At 46.7% G+C, this 18,798-nt stretch overlaps 1 long non-coding RNA gene across 1 annotated transcript; it reads left to right on the top strand.

The window, feature by feature from the left end:
• The first annotated feature begins 17,020 nt into the window (after positions 1–17,020).
• On the top strand, positions 17,021–18,262 carry LOC111540446. Its single transcript, XR_002730985.1, has 2 exons — positions 17,021–17,101; positions 17,225–18,262. It is a non-coding gene; the product is annotated as an uncharacterized LOC111540446 (long non-coding RNA).
• The last annotated feature ends 536 nt before the right edge of the window (positions 18,263–18,798 follow it).

Raw genomic sequence — 18,798 nt, 5'->3', positions numbered from 1 at the left:
CATGGTGTAAGAAATTAAAGACATTTGGGGACCTATATGAATGCAGAATCACCTAGATTCCCCTCCCCCCAGGCTTTTATAGTTATCTCACTATATCCATTTCAGTAGCCTTAATTTTCAGTGACTCATTGTTATTGAAATTTGCAACTTAGTCTTTATAGTTCTTTTTGCACTCACATTTTAATGGTTTATGTAATATTTAATTAAATTTAGCAATTATAAAGTCAAATATGATGGCAAGAACAGGTATGGGGACAAACACAACAGACTTCTGGTTAGAAGACAGTCCAACAGATGAAAGCAGAAGTGTGAGGGTGTGCACCAGAGCACAGCCTCCCGTCCTCCAGTGTTCCTGACTGGGGGCCATCACACAGAATGTTCAGCAGAGGCCGTGGAGATTGGCAAGTACCATGAGTGGCTGGTTCAGTAGAAGGCAATAAAAAGGCCTTCTTCTCTAAACGTGAACACTGTGTAATATAGAAGCGTTATGTTATAATGTTAAGTGAAGAAATACAAAATGCAAGAATGTGATGGCAAAAAGTAGTAAAAAAAAAAGAGTAACTTACTGAAACGTCTGGGGTTCTGTTTAGGGCCTGCTGCTGGCTGCACAGAAAGCTAATGACTGAGACGATGACTGCCAAAAAAGAAGGCTTTAATTGGGTGCTGTAGGCAAGGAGACAGGAGGGAGACCGTTGATCAGTCTCAAATCCATCTCCCTGACCTACTAAAATTAGGAGTTTATGTAGCAGGGAAGAAATGTAACAATGTGTTCGAAAACAGGAACTAAGGAGGGGCCTGGCGCTTATTGTCTGGATGCAGTGATCTGGTGAGGCTGAGATCTTTGATACTTTTTGAGAAGCCTGGGGGATCCTTTCCTGAGGAAGGAACTAAGATAAAGCAAATGTAAATTTCAAGCTTTAAAGACCCACCCTGTCACCCAGGCTGGAGTGCAGTGGCAGGATCTTGGCTCAATGCAACCTCCGCCCCTGGGCTCAAGCTATCCTCCCACCTCAGCCTCCTGAGTAGCTGGGACCACAGGTACACATCACTACACCCAGCTACTTTTTTTTTTTTTTTTGTATTTTTAGTAGGGATGGGGCCTTGCCATGTTGCCCAGGCTGATCTCAAACTCTCGAGCTCAAGAAATTCTCCCACCTAGGCCTCCCAAAATGCTGGGATTATAGGTGTGAGCCACTGCACCCAGCCAGAAAGGTCGATTTCTATGTTTATCCAAAAGAACTGTCTCTGGGATGAATGGGTCGGTTTCATAACCATGTAGACAAAGACTGTGATGGTTTATCTCAGGAACCTAGTTCCAAAAACTGACTAAGAAAGGGCTATTTCCCATGGCAATGCAAATACATGCTCAAACCTGAAGTATACTACAGTTGTCTATGATAGATTGATTATATGGTTTAGGCCAGGGCCAAGAAAGAACTGTGTCCACCAATCCTATTAGAAACTTATGAAAATAACTTATAAAGGTTGTGGAAAGTACTTACTTACTGAATCTTAATTTTGTGAAACATCAGTGATGTGGGATTTATTTATATAATTATGTCTGTAATCCCAGGGATGAGCTAAGTGAGTTTTATCCAGTTTTCTTTCTTTGTAAAATGGTAATGGTTTAGTAGCCCCTAAACAAAATCCACACCTTTCTGACATTTAATCACATGAATTATTAATCACACAGATTATTCTTGTGATGCATTTGTACCTTTGATAATTGCACTTTTTGGTAGAGAAATTTAGTAGAGTTTAATTTATATTTACAATTAGAATAAGGGGTCATGTTGAAATTTATAGTCAAACTCTCCGGAGGTATCAATTCATATAGATTTCAATATCAATTTCTTTAATGTTTGGATACATTATGACCATTAAACTAAAAATGTAAATAAAAATCATTCACTATTCAGTTACTGAGCACCTACTACGTTTCAAATCCTGTTTTGGCAGCTGGGATTAGAAGAATGTTACCGGTCCTGCCTTCAAGACTTAAACTAATTTGTACCAACCTTGAGTGCTGAGGCACCTCCGCGTTCAGCTCGCCACCCCTTTTATTTTATGGATAAGGAAACTGAAGCATAAAGAGAATGAGCAACTGTCCCAATGTCAGGTCAGCTTGTATCTGCCAATTTCATTTTCGTTCCTGGCTTACATCAGTAACGAAAACTAGTTAACAAAATAGCATGGGGTTGATTTCCTACTATGTGACATTCTGGAAAAGGCAAACCTATGGAGGCAATAAAAGGATCAGTGGTTGCCTAGGGTTAGGGAGAAGGGAGGGATGAATAGGTAGAGCACAGGGAATTTTTACTGCAGTAATACTGTTCTGTAGAACACTCTAATGGTAGATACATATGTAATGTATTTGTCAGAACCCATAACATGCAACGCCAAGAGTGAACCCTAATGTAAACTATGGACTCTGGATGATAATGTGTCAATGGAAGTTCATGGATTATAATAAATGCACCACTCTGCAGGACGATGGTAGTAAGGAAGGCTGTGAGTCAATGGGGTCAACACCATATGGGAACTCTGTACAATTTTGCCATGAACCTAAAACTGCTCTAAAAAAATAAAGCCTATTAAAAAATAGCATGGAATTCAATTATAACTAATCATCACTTTAACTTTTTAAAGAATGGGTTGGAATATTCTGTGTTACTTACTTATTTGAGAGGGAGTCTTGCCCTGTCTCCCAGGCTGGAGTGTGGTGCAGTCTCTGCCTTCCGGGTTGAAGTGATTTTGGCGCCTCAGCATCCTGAGTAGTTGAAGTTACACGCATGCACCACCAAGCCCAGCTAATCTTTGTTTTCAATAGAGATAGGGTTTCACCACGTTGGCCATGCTGGTCTTTAACTCCTGACTTAAAATGATCCACCTGCCTTGGTCTTCTAACGTGCTGGGATTACAGGTGTGAGTCACTGTGCCCAGCCTGTATTAAATACGGAAGTTTTCAAAATAATCAACAAAAGACTAAATGTTGCAAGCTGAGCATGGGGGCTCACGTCTGTAATTGCAGCACTTTAGGAGGCTAAGGCGGAAGAATTGCTTGGGGGCAGGAGTTTGAGACCAGCCTGGGCAACATAGGGATACTCCACCTCTATGAATTTAAAATTTAGCCCGGCATGGTGGTGTGTCCGGAATATGGTGGGCTCTTGGTCTCATTGACTTCAAGAATGAAGCCACGGGCCTTGCAGTGAGTGTTACAGCTCTTAAAAGATGGTGTGTCCAGAGTTTGTTCCGTCAGACATTCAGATATGGCTGAAGCTTCTTCCTTCTGGGGGGTGGTTTCGCTGTCAGAATTGAAGCTGTAGACCTTCCCGGTAAGTGTTACAGCTCTTAAAGGCAGCGTGACTGGAGTTGTTCCTCCTTCCCTTGTGGGTTCGAGGTCTCGTTGGCTTCAGCAGTGAAGCTGCAGACCTTCACAGTGTTAAAAAGGCAGCGTGTACCCAATGAGTGAGCAGCAGCAAGATTTATTGCAAAGAGTGAAAGAACAAAAATCTCCAAACCGTTGAAAAACACCCCAGCAAGATACCACTGGTGGTGCCAGCAGCCTGCTTTTATTCCCTTTTCTAGCCCCACCCACATCCTGCTGATTGGTCCACTTTACAGAGAGCTGATTGGTCTGTTTTGACAGAGTGCTGACTGGTGCCTTTACAATCCTTGAGCTAGACACAGAGTCACAGAGGGCTAGTTAGCTAGATACAGAGTTAGGTAGACACAGAGTACCAATTGGTGTATTTACAAACCTTGAGCTAGATGCAGAGTACTGATTGGTGTATTAACAAACCCTGAGCTAGATACAGGGTGCTGATTGGTGCATTTACAATCCTTGAGCTAGACAGAGTCACAGAGTGCTAGTCCTCCAAGTCTCCACTAGGTTAGCTAGATACAGAGTACAAATTGTTGTATTCACAAACCCTGAGCTAGACATAGAGTGCTGACTGGTGTATTTACAAACCCTGAGCTAGACACAGAGTGCTGATTGGTGCACATACGATCCTCTGGCTAGATATAAAAGTTCTCCAAGTCCCCATTCAGTTCAGGAACCCAGCTGGCTTCCCCCAGTAGATCCTGCACCTGGGCTGCAGGCAGAGCTGCCCGCCAGTCCCCAGCCACGCCTGCACTCCTCAGCCCTTGGGCTGTCGATGGGACCGGGTGCCACGGAGCAGGGGGCAGCGCCCCTTGGGGAGGCTCAGGCCCCGCGGGAGCCCACCGCAGTGGGAGGAGCTCAAACACGGCGGGCTGTAGGTCCCGAGTCCTGCCTCGCTGGGAGGCAGCTAAGGCCCAGCGAGAATTTGAGTGCTGCGCCGGGGGCCGGCACTGCTGGGGTACCTGGCGCCACCTCCGAAGCTGCTGGCCCGGGTGCTAAGTCCCTCACTGCCCTGGGCAGGCCGCTCTGTGTGCGGGGCCCACCGAGCCCGCACCCGCCCCGGAACTCACACCCGCCCGGGAAAGCAGCCCCGGTTCCCGACCGCGCCTCTCGCTCCACACCTCCCCTCAAGCAGAGGGAGGAGGCTCCGGTCTCAGCCAGCCCAGAGAGGGGCTCCCACGGTGCCGTGGCGGGCTGAAGGACTCCTTAAGCACTGCCAGAGTGGACACCGAGGCCGGAGGCTGAAGAGGCCTGAGAGTGAGGGCATCTAGCACATTGTCACCTCTCAGTGGTGTGTTCCTGTGGAGCAGATATTTAGAAGACTGAGGTGGGAGGATCACTTGAGTCCAGGAGGTCAAGGCTGTAGTGTAAGCTGTGATTGCACCACTGCACTTCAGCCTAGGTGACAGAACAAACCTGTCTAGAATAAGCAAAATAAAAGGAGCAAAGGTTGCAGAAAAGAAGACAGGACAGCTGGCCTTAGAAGGAAGGCGGTCCTACTCTGGAATCACACAGATCTGAATTCAGCCCAGTAGCCACCCCTCCTGCTAACCAGGGACTGAGAGGGGTCTGTCTGGATACAGATTGTTCATCGCCCTCAGTGTGATGGAAGCACTGCAGGAGAACTGGAAAAGGGGGCCGGGAATCTTGTCTTCCAGTTTCTTCTCCTGGGAGGGGTAACAAAAAAAAAAGACCAGAAACGGATGGGATTCTGTTTTTTGTTTTTTTTAAATAGTTGAATGGGTGACCTTTAAAGATGCTTAGAAGGTAGAACTTCCTCCAAAATAGCTTTATTTTAGCCTTGAAAACACATCCATTTCCTTAAATCCTTTGAGATTTATTTATTTTTCTTTCTTTCTTTCTTTTTTTTTTTTTGAGACAGGGTCTCACTGTGTCATCCAGGTTGGAGTCCAGTGGTGTAGTCATGGCTCACTGCAGCCTTGATCTCCTGGGCTCAAGTGATCCTCCCACCTCAGCCTCCTGAGTAGCTGGGACCACAGGGTGTGCCACCATGACTGGCTACTTTTTTGCTTTTTGGAGAAATGAGGGTCTCCCAATGTTGTCCAGGCTGGTCTCTAACTGCTGGTCTCAAGTGATCCTCCCACCTCGGCCTCCCAAAGTGCTGGGATTACAGGTGTGAGCCATTGCCTCCTTTCTTTTTTTGATTGAGAATACCCAGTACGCTAGTACTAACGTGGAGTTCCCATGGTCTCTGCAGCATGGCCAAGGCAGCTCCAGGGCCTCCCCTCTGCCTGGATTGCCTGGGACTCATCTAGGAGAGTCTCAAGAAAGAGCCACCTCCCCCATAAGGACTCTGGGTCATGGGCACCCCCTACAAGCTCATGAGAACTGCAGACTCAGGCTCTGCAATCCCCAATCTGCAAAGTCAGAATCTGTGTTAAATGGTGAGCAGCTCTGCTGAGGACTCATCTGGGAGGCTGGCCCAGGCCTGTGCACTGCTCACTGGGAGCAAAGCATGTCATCAAACCAAAGTGGGTCCGTTTGCCTGTGTGCAACAGAAAGCCAAACACTGAGTCACTGGGTTTTGGCTGTGAGAAAGGTTTAGTGTGAGTTGACTGACAAGGAGACAGGGGGCTATGCTCAAATCTGTCTCCCTGAGCTGAGTGCTGCTTGGGTTTTTATAAGCACAAGGTAATGAGGTGTGATCTGATTGGATCTTGAAATGAGGTGATGCCAGGAGGCATGATCTGATTGGATCCTGCCATGGAATGTTTGCATCTTAACTCAATCCCAGCTCCTTAAGCACTTAGGTCCGCCAGTGGTTACATGCTTGGTTCATCTGAGCATGCTCAGGTTATGTGATCTTCAACCTGGGAGCCCGTGGCAACTGAAAAACACAGGTTTGTTAAATAAAAGTTGAACCAGATTGGTCTGATGGGTTACCAGCAGAGGCCTTTGGGGGTTGGCTGGAGTAGAACCCCTCTGTGGTGTGCCCCTGGAGCACCAATCCACATAGGCCCCAATGACGAGATAGCATTAACCACCAGCTGTCCCGGTAGCAACCTAGCCCCTGTGGATGGCCACATCATGGATGGGGAGGTCCCAGGTTTTAACCTGGGCTTCTTTATTGGAAACGACATGCTGCTTCTCAAATGGCTTTGTGGGCACAGAACCCAAGAGCTGAAAAAATTATTTCCCAAAAGAAGACACTGAGATTATTGGGTGGGAAGGAAGTTTTGGGCTTACTGAAGAAGTCTTGTCTGTATAAAATTACGACTACTTGTGACATCTGCTGTTTAGATTGTTTCCTGTGCTCTGTTTGTCAGCCGGGAGCACCATAATGCACTTTGATTTATGGCTGCTGTCCTTAAAACCCACTTGAAAATAAGAACTCCCTCTTAACCTGTGCACAGAACTAGAACCCTGCCCCAATAACAGCTAATATTAATTTTTATTTAGTGCTTGCCAATCATCTCACAGCTAGGGGTGATGGAAGTGGATTTAACCAATATGCCATAACGCTACCATTCATGTGTGTCTGGCCCTGTGCTGGGTGGTTTCCATTTTATTTCTCATCCTAAAGATAGCCCTGAAAGATATTGTTTATCGTGATTTTTCAGATGAGGAATCAGGGCTCAGAGATGTTAAATAGCTTGCCTGATGTCACAAAGCCAACATGTGATTGGCTCAGATTTCTAAACCTGCCTCTGTCTGACCCCCGATGCTGTGTCCTTCCCACTACCCCACACTGCCCTTCCAGCAAAGGTAGCATCCATGTGGAGGCAAGAATTGGGCTCCAATTTGCAGGAAGTGCAGATATGTCGGGGAGAGACTCAGGGTATCAGAGCTGGAAAGAACGGTTCCATTGAGGGTTTTCCAGCTTCACGGTCCATGGACAAGCATCTGGCTTGCGTGGATAGTGTATGATCCCCTAGATTTGGGAGTGTCTTGTGACCCCCTAGATCTGGGGGGTAGTGTGTGTCCCCCCGGATTTAGGGGTAGTGCATGACCTCCTGGATTTTTGTACAGATGAAGAAATAGGCCCAGATAGGTGACACGGTTTGCCAGTGGCCAGAACTGGTTGGTGAAGGACTCAGACTCTCGACTGTCTTCTTTCCTGAGCCAAATGCATCATTATTTCTTCCAGAGTATGGACAACTGGCTGTGACTGCTCACTTTTCTTCCAAATCTGGGATTTAAGGCCTGCGTTTTTCATGACCGTAGCATTTGATACACAGATGTGTGGCTTCTGAAACAGAGGCCTCAGCTTTCCTGCTGCTTCATCTACTCCTGAGATAAAGACAGCCTTATGGGCACAGTGGCTCACACCTGTAATCCCAGCACTTTGGGAGGCCAAGGTGGGCGGATCACTTGAGGTCAGGAGTTCGGGACTAGCCTGGCCAACAGGGTGAAACCCCGTCTCTACTTAAAAAAAAAAAAAATTACTAAAATCAGTTGAGTGTGGTGGTGTGCGCCTGTAATCCCAGCTACTCGGGAGGCTGAGGCAGAAGAATCACTTGAACCCAGGAAGTGGAGGTTGCAGTGAGTTGAGATCCACCAATGCACTCCCGCCTGGGCAACAGAGTGAGACTGTCTCAAAAAAAGAGACAGCCTTATGGTTTCGTTAGAATGGGGAAGGGCAGTAGGGCTGAAGGGAATTACCCAAGACTCGGCACATACTTGTTTATGAATCAGAACATTACCCTTCTCTGAGACCAAGTCTCATATATGTGTTTTTAAGCTGGTACAGTTTAAAACACTTACCTACTGTCTCATGGTCGGGGACCAGCCTCAGATACTCCCTAGCGAAAACATCCCAGGAGAGCATGGCCACCATGACACACCTCAGGCCTTGGTCAGGGACACAGAGGAGGAAAGGGGTGCTGCCTGGGAAGGGCCTCCTCCTCCTGGAACATAGACCCAGGAAGGTCTAGTGAAGCTCCGGAAGTCAAATGTCCCACACGCCCACGTCTGGGTACCCTCCCATGACCGGCATCACTTAGTCACTTTTATATTTAAATCGCCAGAAGCCTGAAAAGTGTACAAGGGACTTGTCCCAGGTGATTCGCTGGGGATCCTAGCCACAGTCTTTTGCTTTCATCCTCAAAGGCCTACGATGACAAACATAGCCAGGCTCAGCCCCAGCCCGTCTGACAGGTAAAGACAGCCAACAGCATGCCGTGGAAGCTCAGATGCCCCTAGTTTACAGAGCTCCAACCCTCGGCTGGGTTTGTACAGGAGCTCATGGTTGAAAGAGGCAGCCTCCATTGGCACAAACACCAATCACACATTGTGGAAAACAGAGAACATCCCCTGAGGAGTTTTTCGGTGGGGATTCCTACCTAAGGAGATGAATACAGTACGTCTCTCACCTGCACTCCTGAAAGCGTCATGTCTGGTTCTGTTCTTCATGATCTAACCTTCCTTCTAATCTGTTCTCCTCCTGGCAGCTAGGATGTTCTTTGTTTATAAAAATTGGTTAAAATACACATAACATAACATTTACCGTTTTAACCATTTTTAAGCTGAAGTTCAGCGGTATTAAGAACATTCACATTGTTGTGCAACTGGCACCATGATCCATCTCCAGAACTCCCTTCATCTTCTCAAATAGAAGCTCTGTGCTCATTAAACAACCACGCCCCATTCCTGCCTTCCCCAGCCCCCGGCCACCACTGTTCTATGTTCTGTCTCTAGGAACCTGACTGCTCCGGTACCTCACATTAAGTGGAATCTTGCAGTGCTTGTCCCTTTGTGACTGGCACAGCATGATGTTCTCAGAGTTTATCCAGTCATAGCATGTGACAGGATTTCCTTTGCTTTTAAGGCTAAATCATATTCCACATTTTGCATATCTGTTCATCCATTGATGGACACTGGTTTTAGAATGTTCTTTGCAAAAACCCTTGTCTGATTGTATGACTGCAGGTAGTATGAGGCCCAAATCTTTAAAAAGCCATCAGGCTGTGCCCCCTTTGCAGGATCACCACCCTCCCTCTGTCCCAGGCCCCCAGCGTCCTCTCATTCCTCTAGGGTCTGGGCCTGGGAATCTGCTCCCACAGCTCTTCACCTGGTTAACTCCCCGTGCCAGTCCAATCCAAATCCAAGTCAGGAGCACAACCTCCTCTCTCAGGACCCCTCGTGCTTCCTCCCAGCACAGCTCAGACCCGTCATTACACATCTGGTTCTGTGGGGGACCCCTGTTTCTGCCAGTGGACTTCAAACCCAATGTTTAGTTCACCCCTGGCAGTCCTGAATGCCTGGCAGACAGCGGTGCTCCACAGACGTGGATGTGATGAAAGAATAAATGTGGGGAGGAGCATGGAGCTGGAGCAAGGCTAAATCGATTGATTGATTAATTGATTGATTGACAGTCTTGCTCTCTCACCCAGGCTGGAGTGCAGTGGTGCAATCTTGGCTCACTGCAACCTCCACCTCCTGGGTTCAAGCAATTCTCCTGCCTCAGCCTCCCGAGTAGCTGGGACTACAGGCATGCACCACCATGCCCGGCTAATTTTTTTGTTTTTAGTAGAGATGGGGTTTTGCCATGCTGGCCAGCCTGGTCTCGAACTCCTGATCTCAGGTGATCTGCCCACCTTGGCCTCCCGAAGTGCTGGGATTACAAGCGTGAGTCACCATGCCTGGCCATTGCTTGAAGAATTTAGAGAATAAAGCACTAGCACAGCACCCAGCACAGAGTAGACACTCAGCAACATCACTGCCCTTCTTTTCTGTTACCCTAAATCCAGTCTGAAGGGAGATACCGGTGAGAACACTTTTGTTCCCATAAGTACCCTGAATTGTATTGACTCACACGTAAGGTGGCATTTCCCTTGGAGAGAACGATGGTGGAAAGGGTCTGGGGCCTTGCGTACCTTATAAGGTCCAGAAACCCTCTTGGCAAGACCTAACGCCCTACCTCAGCTCCGTCAGCATTACTACCACCTGACCTTGTCCTGAGCCTTACGCCCTGGTGTTAGCTGGGGATGCAGGAGTGCAGGCTTGGGGGCGGGGGTGAAATTCTCCCTAGAACTGGACAACTTGAAGGACACCCAGCAGGAGAAAGCCTCAGTATGATTGTGTAAGATCACAGTGGTTCAGGAATCCCTTTTCTCCTACACTGTCCTGAGCAGGCTGAGCTCAGAACCACGAACATCTGCACACACGGGCGGCTGGCCCCATCCCCGGCCTCCAGGGGCAATGCCCCGGCCATTATTAGTCATTACTGGAGCAAACATTAGTACAAGTACACACACAATTGCAGAATCATTGCTCTGATTGGAAACACTGGTATGGAGCCTTGCAAACATTCACCGGGTGAGAGAGAAACTGTGAACTTGTTTGTCTAGGCTCAGACACTTCTTTCAGATCCAGGGCTGACAAAGGAAGGCCCATTATGTGGCACACCTCCCCCAGGATTTCCTCTTCAAATATCAGCTGGGTCAGGTTCCTTCTATGCAAATCATTTGCGCATTTATCCTGCTTTTCATTAACATAATATCTCGTGAGCCATCACCCTAGCCTCTCTCCTTGAAACATTTCACAGTCAAACGGAGCTCAGCAGAAAGAGGGGTGATACCAGCATCTTTGTTAAGACAGTAATCTTTGTTTGTGTCTCCTCTGCCTGCTATATATTACTGTATGCCATAGCCACATCCAGAATGCTTTATTTTTTCAGTAAAGAACAAAATAAAGCTGAGATGAACTACTCCCGGATTCAGAAGCTCCCAAATCTCAAGGGAGATGTGAATTCTACCTGTCTGCACACAGTACACGATACTATGCTTGCTTGTTATCTATGAGACGGGCCAGATACTAGGTAGAACCTAAGAACAAATTGTGCAGGGGATGTGCTCTTTGCAAAAGACACTTATTACTGAGGACACATCTCCTTTTGATGGAGAATTTATTCTGTGCAGGAAGGGACTGAAGTGGGGGTTTCTACACTACCCTCTCTTCTGGGAAAGCATGCTTCATTGCTTTGCCAGGTAGGGTCAGGTGGATGGGGTGGGCACCCCCACATTCCTATTCTGCTACCGACCACTTCTTCCCAATGCCACCTTTTTACAGTTTCTCACTTGAGTTGTGCACAAACACACAAGGACGCTCTTTTGGGGCCTCTGCATGGTGATGTCAGCATGTTTCCAATTCATTCTTCCTTTGTACCAGTGCTTAGTAGGGTAACATAGGAGAGAACTCACTCGATATTGTTAAGCTGAATTAAGTTCATGTTTTGGGGTAGGAGGTAGGGACTTTCTGACTTAAAAGAGCCTTTGATCCTTTGATTCTTATGTGATACAACATATTAAGATAAAATCTTAGATATGAATACAACCAATCCTGACACACACACACACACACACACACACACACACACTTGTGCATATATGCAATTTAAAAAAAGACTTCAGACTGGGTGCGGTGGCTCACCCCTGTAATCCCAGCACTTTGGGAGGCTGAGGAGGGCGGATCACGAGGTCAGCAGTTTGAGACCAGCCTGGCCAACAAAGTGAAACCCCATCTCTACTAAAAATACAAAAAATTAGCTGGGCGCAGTGGCGTGCACCCATAGTCCCAGCTACTTGGGAGGCTGAGGCAGGAGAATCGCTTGAACCCAGGAAGTGGTGGTTGCAGTGAGCCAAGATCGTGCCATTGCACTCCAGCCTGGGTGACAGTGTGAAACTCCGTATCAAAAAATAAAATAAAATAAAATAAAACTGATACATCATAATGTTAAGAGAGCTTCTTCTGAGTGGCTGGGATTATCATTGGTTTTTAGCTTTTTTATTTTTTCTTTCAAAATGTCTATAGAAGCTTTCATTACTCTTGTAATCAAAAAAGGTTACAAGAGTAATCTTTTATTTTGTTTCTTTTATAAAATAAAATCTTTTTTTTCCTCTATAAAAATACCCTGGAAACTGATTCTTAAGTAGTCATCAGACAAATTTTTCAGAGGAATTAATTAACAGCTAGCTTAGAGCAAGGCATTGGAGAAATAGAACATGACATTAATATTCCAATTTGAGGGAAAGATAGAGTGGTAACAGGGAAGAGGAGAGGAGCGTGGTCATGCAGGATAATCTTACCAATGCCATGGCTTTCTTACTGATGCTTATCTGGGACACACACATACACACAGCTGCTTCTTCTGCCACCTCCTAGGTCTGACACTCAGCCCTGAGCAGCCCTCAATCCAAGCAGTTGGAATACCTCCATGCCCAGGCTTTAAGGCCACAATCAAACTAATACTGTCTTAGTCCATTTTGTGCTGCTATACCAGAATACCTAAGACTGGGTAATTTATAAAGAACATAAACTTTCTTCTCACAGCTCTGGAGGCTGAGTAGTTCAAGATCAAGGCACTGTCATCTGGCAAGGGCCTTCTTGCTGAGTCCTCACATGGCGGAAGATGGAAGGGCAAAAAAGAACCCAACTTCTGCCGTCAAGCCCTTTTAAAACAGTATTAATCTATTCGAAAGAGCAGAGCCCTTGTGACCCAAACACCTCCCAACACTGTCGCATAGGGATTAAGTTTCCAACATACGGATTTTGAGGGACACATTCAGATCATAGCAGATATTAGCAGTCAAGGTCCAACCAGGAAAATGAAAATATCTCCAAATATTTAAAACAAGGAAAATAAATTTAGGAATTGGCTTCATAAGTGAAGGAAGAGCTAAGAGGCCAACCAGGACCATGAAGCCACTGAGAGATTAGTACCAGCAAGAAGCCACTCCATACACTTGGACTGAGTGTTTCTCGTGAATCTAAGGCTAAAGAAACCACAGGGGTGGGGAGAAATGTCCTGGCTTCTCCCTTCCTTCCTCTTGTCTTGTACCAGCACCTCCTACACCAAACCCGGCTGGCAGTAGCTGCCCTTGAAGCCCACTGTGATACCAAGCAGGGCAGAGGAGGGAGGAGTAGTAGGACTGAGGGCAGGGAAGCCACAGACTGGACACCACCTATCACTGGGCTAAACAGCCTGTGAGCTGCCAGCTTGTCTCTTTCCCTCCCACCCTATCCCCCTGCCTGTTAGCACGATGCACTTGAATCATGCCAGGTAATTTGTTGTTGTTGTTTTCTGAGATGGAGTCTTGCTCTGTCACCCAGGCTGGAGTGCAGTGGCTCAATCTTGAAACACTGCAAGCTCCGCCTCCTGGGTTCACATCATTCTCCTGCCTCAGCCTCCTGAGTAGCTGGGACTACAGACGCCCGCCACCACATCCGGCTAATTTTTTGTATTTTTAGTAGAGACAGGGTTTCACCGTGTTAGCCAGGATGGTCTGGGTCTCCTGACCTTGTGATCCGCCCACCTCGGCCTCCCAAAGTGCTGGGATTACAGACATGAGCCACCGCGCCCGGCCCATGCCAGATAATTTTTTCCTAGTCTAATATCACCTGCCAGATTACAAAGATGAAAATGTTACATTAGTTAAAAACGACTTTGTAGTCATTTTCACAAACGAGGGAACTGAAGTTTCAGAATGGCAGTCGCTCTCAGCCCTTGCTTCCAAGTTCCACCAAACTGAGAACAACTTCAGGGGCCAGAGAGGATCAGCTTTACAACTGAAGCTCATATGAAAACTAGTCTGCCCCTGGCAAGGTAGGAGCTTTCTTCTCCCTCTCCCAAAGTCACCGACTGAAAGTCCTGATTGCCAGCAGGTCGAGAAGCAGGAAGGGGAAGTCCTCTAACTCAGGAGGGGCATCCCCAAGGGCGAACAGATCCAAGGAACAGGAGAGGAGGGCTGGGGCTGGTGGTGTGTTTTTGGCACCGTGATCTTACCTCTGCCACAGTGGTCCAATAGACAGAGGGTCTCACTAATTAGATTACTACTGCTCCTTGGTAGGGGAGTGCTATGCTTTGAATGTCCATCCCATTCAAAACTCATGTTGAAATTTAATCCCCAAAGGGGCAGTATTGAGAGGTGGGGCCTTCACAAGATGACTGGATCATGAGAGGGCTCTACCCTCATGAATGGATTAATCTGTTCATGGACTACTGAATTAATGGGTTATCATGATAATAGGACTGGCTGCTTTAGAGGAAGTGGAAGAGAGATCTGAACTAGCATGTGAGCTTGCTCAGCCCCTGACATGTGATGCCCTGCACTGCCTGGGGACTCTGCAGAGAATCCCCACCAGCAGGAAGGTCCTCACCAGATGCAGCCCCTCGACCTTGACCTTCTAAACCTCCATGAATGTAAAAAAGAAATTTCTTTTCTTTCTAAATTACCCAGATCCAGGTGTTCTGTTACAAGCAACAGAAAACAGATTAGGACGAGGAGTGGAAAAGGAGGTGAGGCATCGGAAGCTCCCTTTATAATATTTCTCTGAGTGGTACAAATGTACATAGAAGATCCTATTTTATGAGCCAAGGCAGGAATTAAAGAAATGAAACAGGAGGGAAGCCTCCTCCCACCCACACCTCCACCCTCAACTGTGAAGACAACTTGGGGCATTTGGGGGCTGCCTCAGCATTGAAATTGTAGTCATGATAGAAAAAAAGGCTACCTGGAGCAAACTGGGTAGGACAAAATAAACCTACCCATACCTGACAACTGAGAGGTAATCTGTTTATCTCTCATAAACCTCATTTAGCCTCATGTTTACATTTATTCCCAGTTCCTCAGATGGTTCTATTTTTGATAGGTAAGTGTCATACAAATGGATCATACATATGTATGGTTTTAAATTCTGCTTTTAAAAATTAACATTATGTTATATAGCATATATCAGTAAGTATTCTTCTGAAACATTATATCAGTAGGTTTATAGCTGGTCGTCGAATGGCTGCTCAAAATTTAAATGCAGATTGTAAGACTTGTTCTACACAGTGTAAAAATATGGTCATACTTCTTCCATTAAAGCTGCAATTACTTTTGTACCAACTTGTTTTTTGTTTTTTTGAGACAGAGTCTTGCCCTGTCACCCTGGCTAGGGTGCAGTAGCATGACCTTGGCTCACTGCAACCTCCACCTCCCAGGTTCAAGCAATTCTCCTACCTCAGTCTCCCGGGTAGCTGGTACTACAGGCATGCACCGCCACCCTCGGCTAATTTTTTGTACTTTTAGTAGAGACAGGGTTTCCCCATGTTGGCCAGGCTGGTCGCAAACTCCTGACCTCAAGGGATCCACCCACCTCGGCCTCCCAAAGTACTGGGATTATAGGTGTGAGTCACCGTGCCCAGCCTATATTCTTTTGAAATTAATTGCTGAAGCATCCCAGGCCCTTTGAGCGGAAAGTCCAACTTGTCCCTCTCAAAATTCCCTGTATTTCACCCAAGTTGTCCAAGAATGCTGGATCCTTCCTCAGCCCCAAGAGGACTCCAGGTAACAGGCTAGCAAAATGACAGCCGGCGCTCCAGCCTGCAGTTCCCGGTGGTTGCCACGTGGTGTCAGTGTTGAAGAGTAGCCCTGTACACTGTAGCCGGCAATGACCATGCATCCTGGGATGTCCCTCCGCGGCTAGCCCCTTGTGGTTTACATTTCCGTGCTCAGACATTGCCCTCTAAGACACAGTCATTGGGCAAGGCTTTTAGGGGTCGCAGTAGGGGTCGGAAGTACTTCCAAGGTCAGCCATATACTTAATGCTCTGGGATCAATTCCACTACCAATTGTTTGGCCCTTGTGAAATTGGGACATGAAACTTGAATCTCCTTCCTGTAGGATGACTATTTCAAGGTCTTGTTCACTTCCCTCTTACTAGATTTGAGTCCCCCTTTTGTACGTTTCTAATTTCAAATCAGACCTTTCTAATTTCAAATTTGAGAAAGTGGTGACAGGACTGCTGGCCCCTTTAGAAAACCCTGAGCTTCTCAGGGAAATCAGCCCACTTCTTCCCCAGCCAACAGCTCTGCAAATCAAGGACTATGTCAGATTTTGCTAAGCCATTCAGGGAAACTAAATGTTTTACGGTTTTTTGTTTGTTGTTTGTTTTTGTTTTGTAAAATGGGTGCCTCCTTGTCCTCTGTTTATGAGACCACTGACACCATTCTTTATAGATTGAAGATCTATTTCAGTGTGATTTTCTATACCTGTCTTGAAATTTCTTTCTAAATAAAAATCTCATCCTCTATGTACCCCCATGACCTGAGAGTTGTTCTATTGCTGGACTTCAAGTTGTTACCATGTTTTAAAAGTCATAATAATAAATAATGCTGACTTTTGGCTTAAAGATGTCAAATTGTCATGTGTTTATTTCTACTCCCTCCTGGTATCTTACTGAAATATATGACAACAACAAAAAAGTAAACAATGGGGGAAATATCTGGCAGAGAGAGATAGTGGGAAAACACACCACTGATGGAGAAGAAACATGGAGACGTTCTGATGTGATAGTAATGGCTATGTGGGTTTACTGTGCACCAGCCCTGCTCAATGCCTTTACATGCATGCATCATCTCACTGAAGAATATGAGATAGGCAGAAGCTCCAGGCAGATGGAACTGGACTGCTGGGCACATCATATGGTTTGGCTCTGTGTCCCCGCCCAAATCTCATCTAGAATTGTAACCCCCACGTGTAGAGGGAGGGACCTGTAATCCCTATGTGTGGAGGGCGGGAGGTGATTAGATCATAGGGGCGGTTTCCCCTGTGCTGTGCTCTGGATAGTGAGTTCTCACAGGTCTGATACTTTTATAAGGGGTTCTTCCCCTTTCACTTTCTCTTCTCGTTCCTGCTGCCTTGTGAAGAAAGTGCTTGCTTCTCCTTACGCCATGATTATGAGTTTCCTGAGGCCTTCCCAGCTTGCAGAACTGTGAGTCAATTAAACCTCTTTCCTTTATAAATTACCCAGTCTCAGGGAAGTTCTTTATAGTAGTGTGAAAATGGACTAATCCAGCACATCAAGCAACACTCCTGTTTCTCCTTTTTCACACAGGAAAAGAAGAGGAGGGCTCCTCTGAGACCTAATAGGATGCATTTCCCAGCTGAGCCCAGGTGTGCGCTGCTCATGGGGCATCCTGAGGGTGCGGGGAGGGTTTGAAGGGCAAATGTGTCAGTGCGCTTCTGGGACTCCGCTCCAAGCCAGACACCCAAAGGCAGGGCTGGGGACTCAGACTACCCATGAGGATGAAGCCCAGCTGGGAAATCCAGGTGCTTCACCTCCTCAGAACTCCTTCCAGGGACGCGGGGACAAGGCGATGCAGCCCCCTTCCCGTTGTCTGGACTCCAGCAGGTGCAGAGTGAGCACGCTGGTTGGAAGTGCTTGACAGCAAGCTGTCGCCTGGGCTTCTCTTCCAGGGGCCCGGCAGTGCCCCAACCCTCCAGCAGGCGCCTGGACCCATTGCCAAAATCAGGGGAACTCCTTTTCCTGGGTGGGCCTTTTTTCTTTCCCAGTGAACCATGAGGTGAAAACTTTAGGACTCTACGAACTGAGACCAGTCAAGGCTCCTTATGGTTTTGTCTTCACTGCCCTTGATTTTCAGTCCAAAGCCATTTTCAAGGACAACTGGCCATGGCCCCCACTGGCTCAGCGTTCTGCCTGACGGAGAGCTGCCTTCAGCAGCAGATCTCAATTGCCCACCTTTTGGAGGTGGACCAAGGAGTCTTGCCTGCAACCAAATGATAACCTCAAAGTGGACCAGGTGTTTTCTTTACCCTGTTTATAACCTGGGGCGTAAATGATTGGCAGTGGAAGGTTAAGCCGTTCCTCCTGCGATGAATTGGGGCCGGTTAAATGGACTGATCTGTTTCTGTTCATCCATAGTAACGTCATGCAGCCTCCCAGCAACATATTTGAATAAGAGTTTTGTAATCATCACATGTAAAATCTTTCTGTTGGAAAAAGGCACCCATATACCTTGGTAGAATATATTTGTTAATTGCTATTTGTTAGCTTCCTCTTTTCTTCAAAATAGAGGGGAAATGATTACTTTGATAATGGGTAGAGGGGTTTCAGGCTTAAAAAGAAGAACTTTCCAAGGGTGTTAAGAATAAACACACCAGGGCAAAAACTGCTGCCTGCCATCTGCAGCCACACGTGATGCTAGTTGTTGGGGAGAGTGTGTCCATTTGGAATCAGATGCAAGTGCTGAGTGAACTACTGATGCTTGTGTACCATGGCATGTGATACATGGGAACAGACAATAAGAACACAGAATCACTGGATGTTTGTGGAGAATTAGCACCTCGAAGGAAAGAAAGTATTTCAAGCCATCAATATCAATGCCCGTCCCTACATATTATAGAGTTATTTCAGGAGACAAGAAATATGACAATTATAAGTAGTATTCTTAGAAATATCCAAGCATGCCCTGGCACAGTGGCTTACGCCTGTAATCCCAGCACTTTGGGAGGCTGAGGTAGGTGGATCACTTGAGGCCAGGGGTTCGAGACCAGCCTGGCCAACATGGAGAAACCCAGTCTCTACTAAAAATACAAAAATTAGCCGGGCATTGTGGTGCACACCTGTAGTCCCAGCTACTCAGGAGGCTGAGGCAGGAGAATCGCTTG

This window comes from Piliocolobus tephrosceles, chromosome X (genome assembly GCF_002776525.5).
Source record: "Piliocolobus tephrosceles isolate RC106 chromosome X, ASM277652v3, whole genome shotgun sequence".
Taxonomy (NCBI): Eukaryota; Metazoa; Chordata; class Mammalia; order Primates; family Cercopithecidae; genus Piliocolobus; species Piliocolobus tephrosceles.
This window is presented reverse-complemented; position numbering and strand designations above follow the sequence as displayed.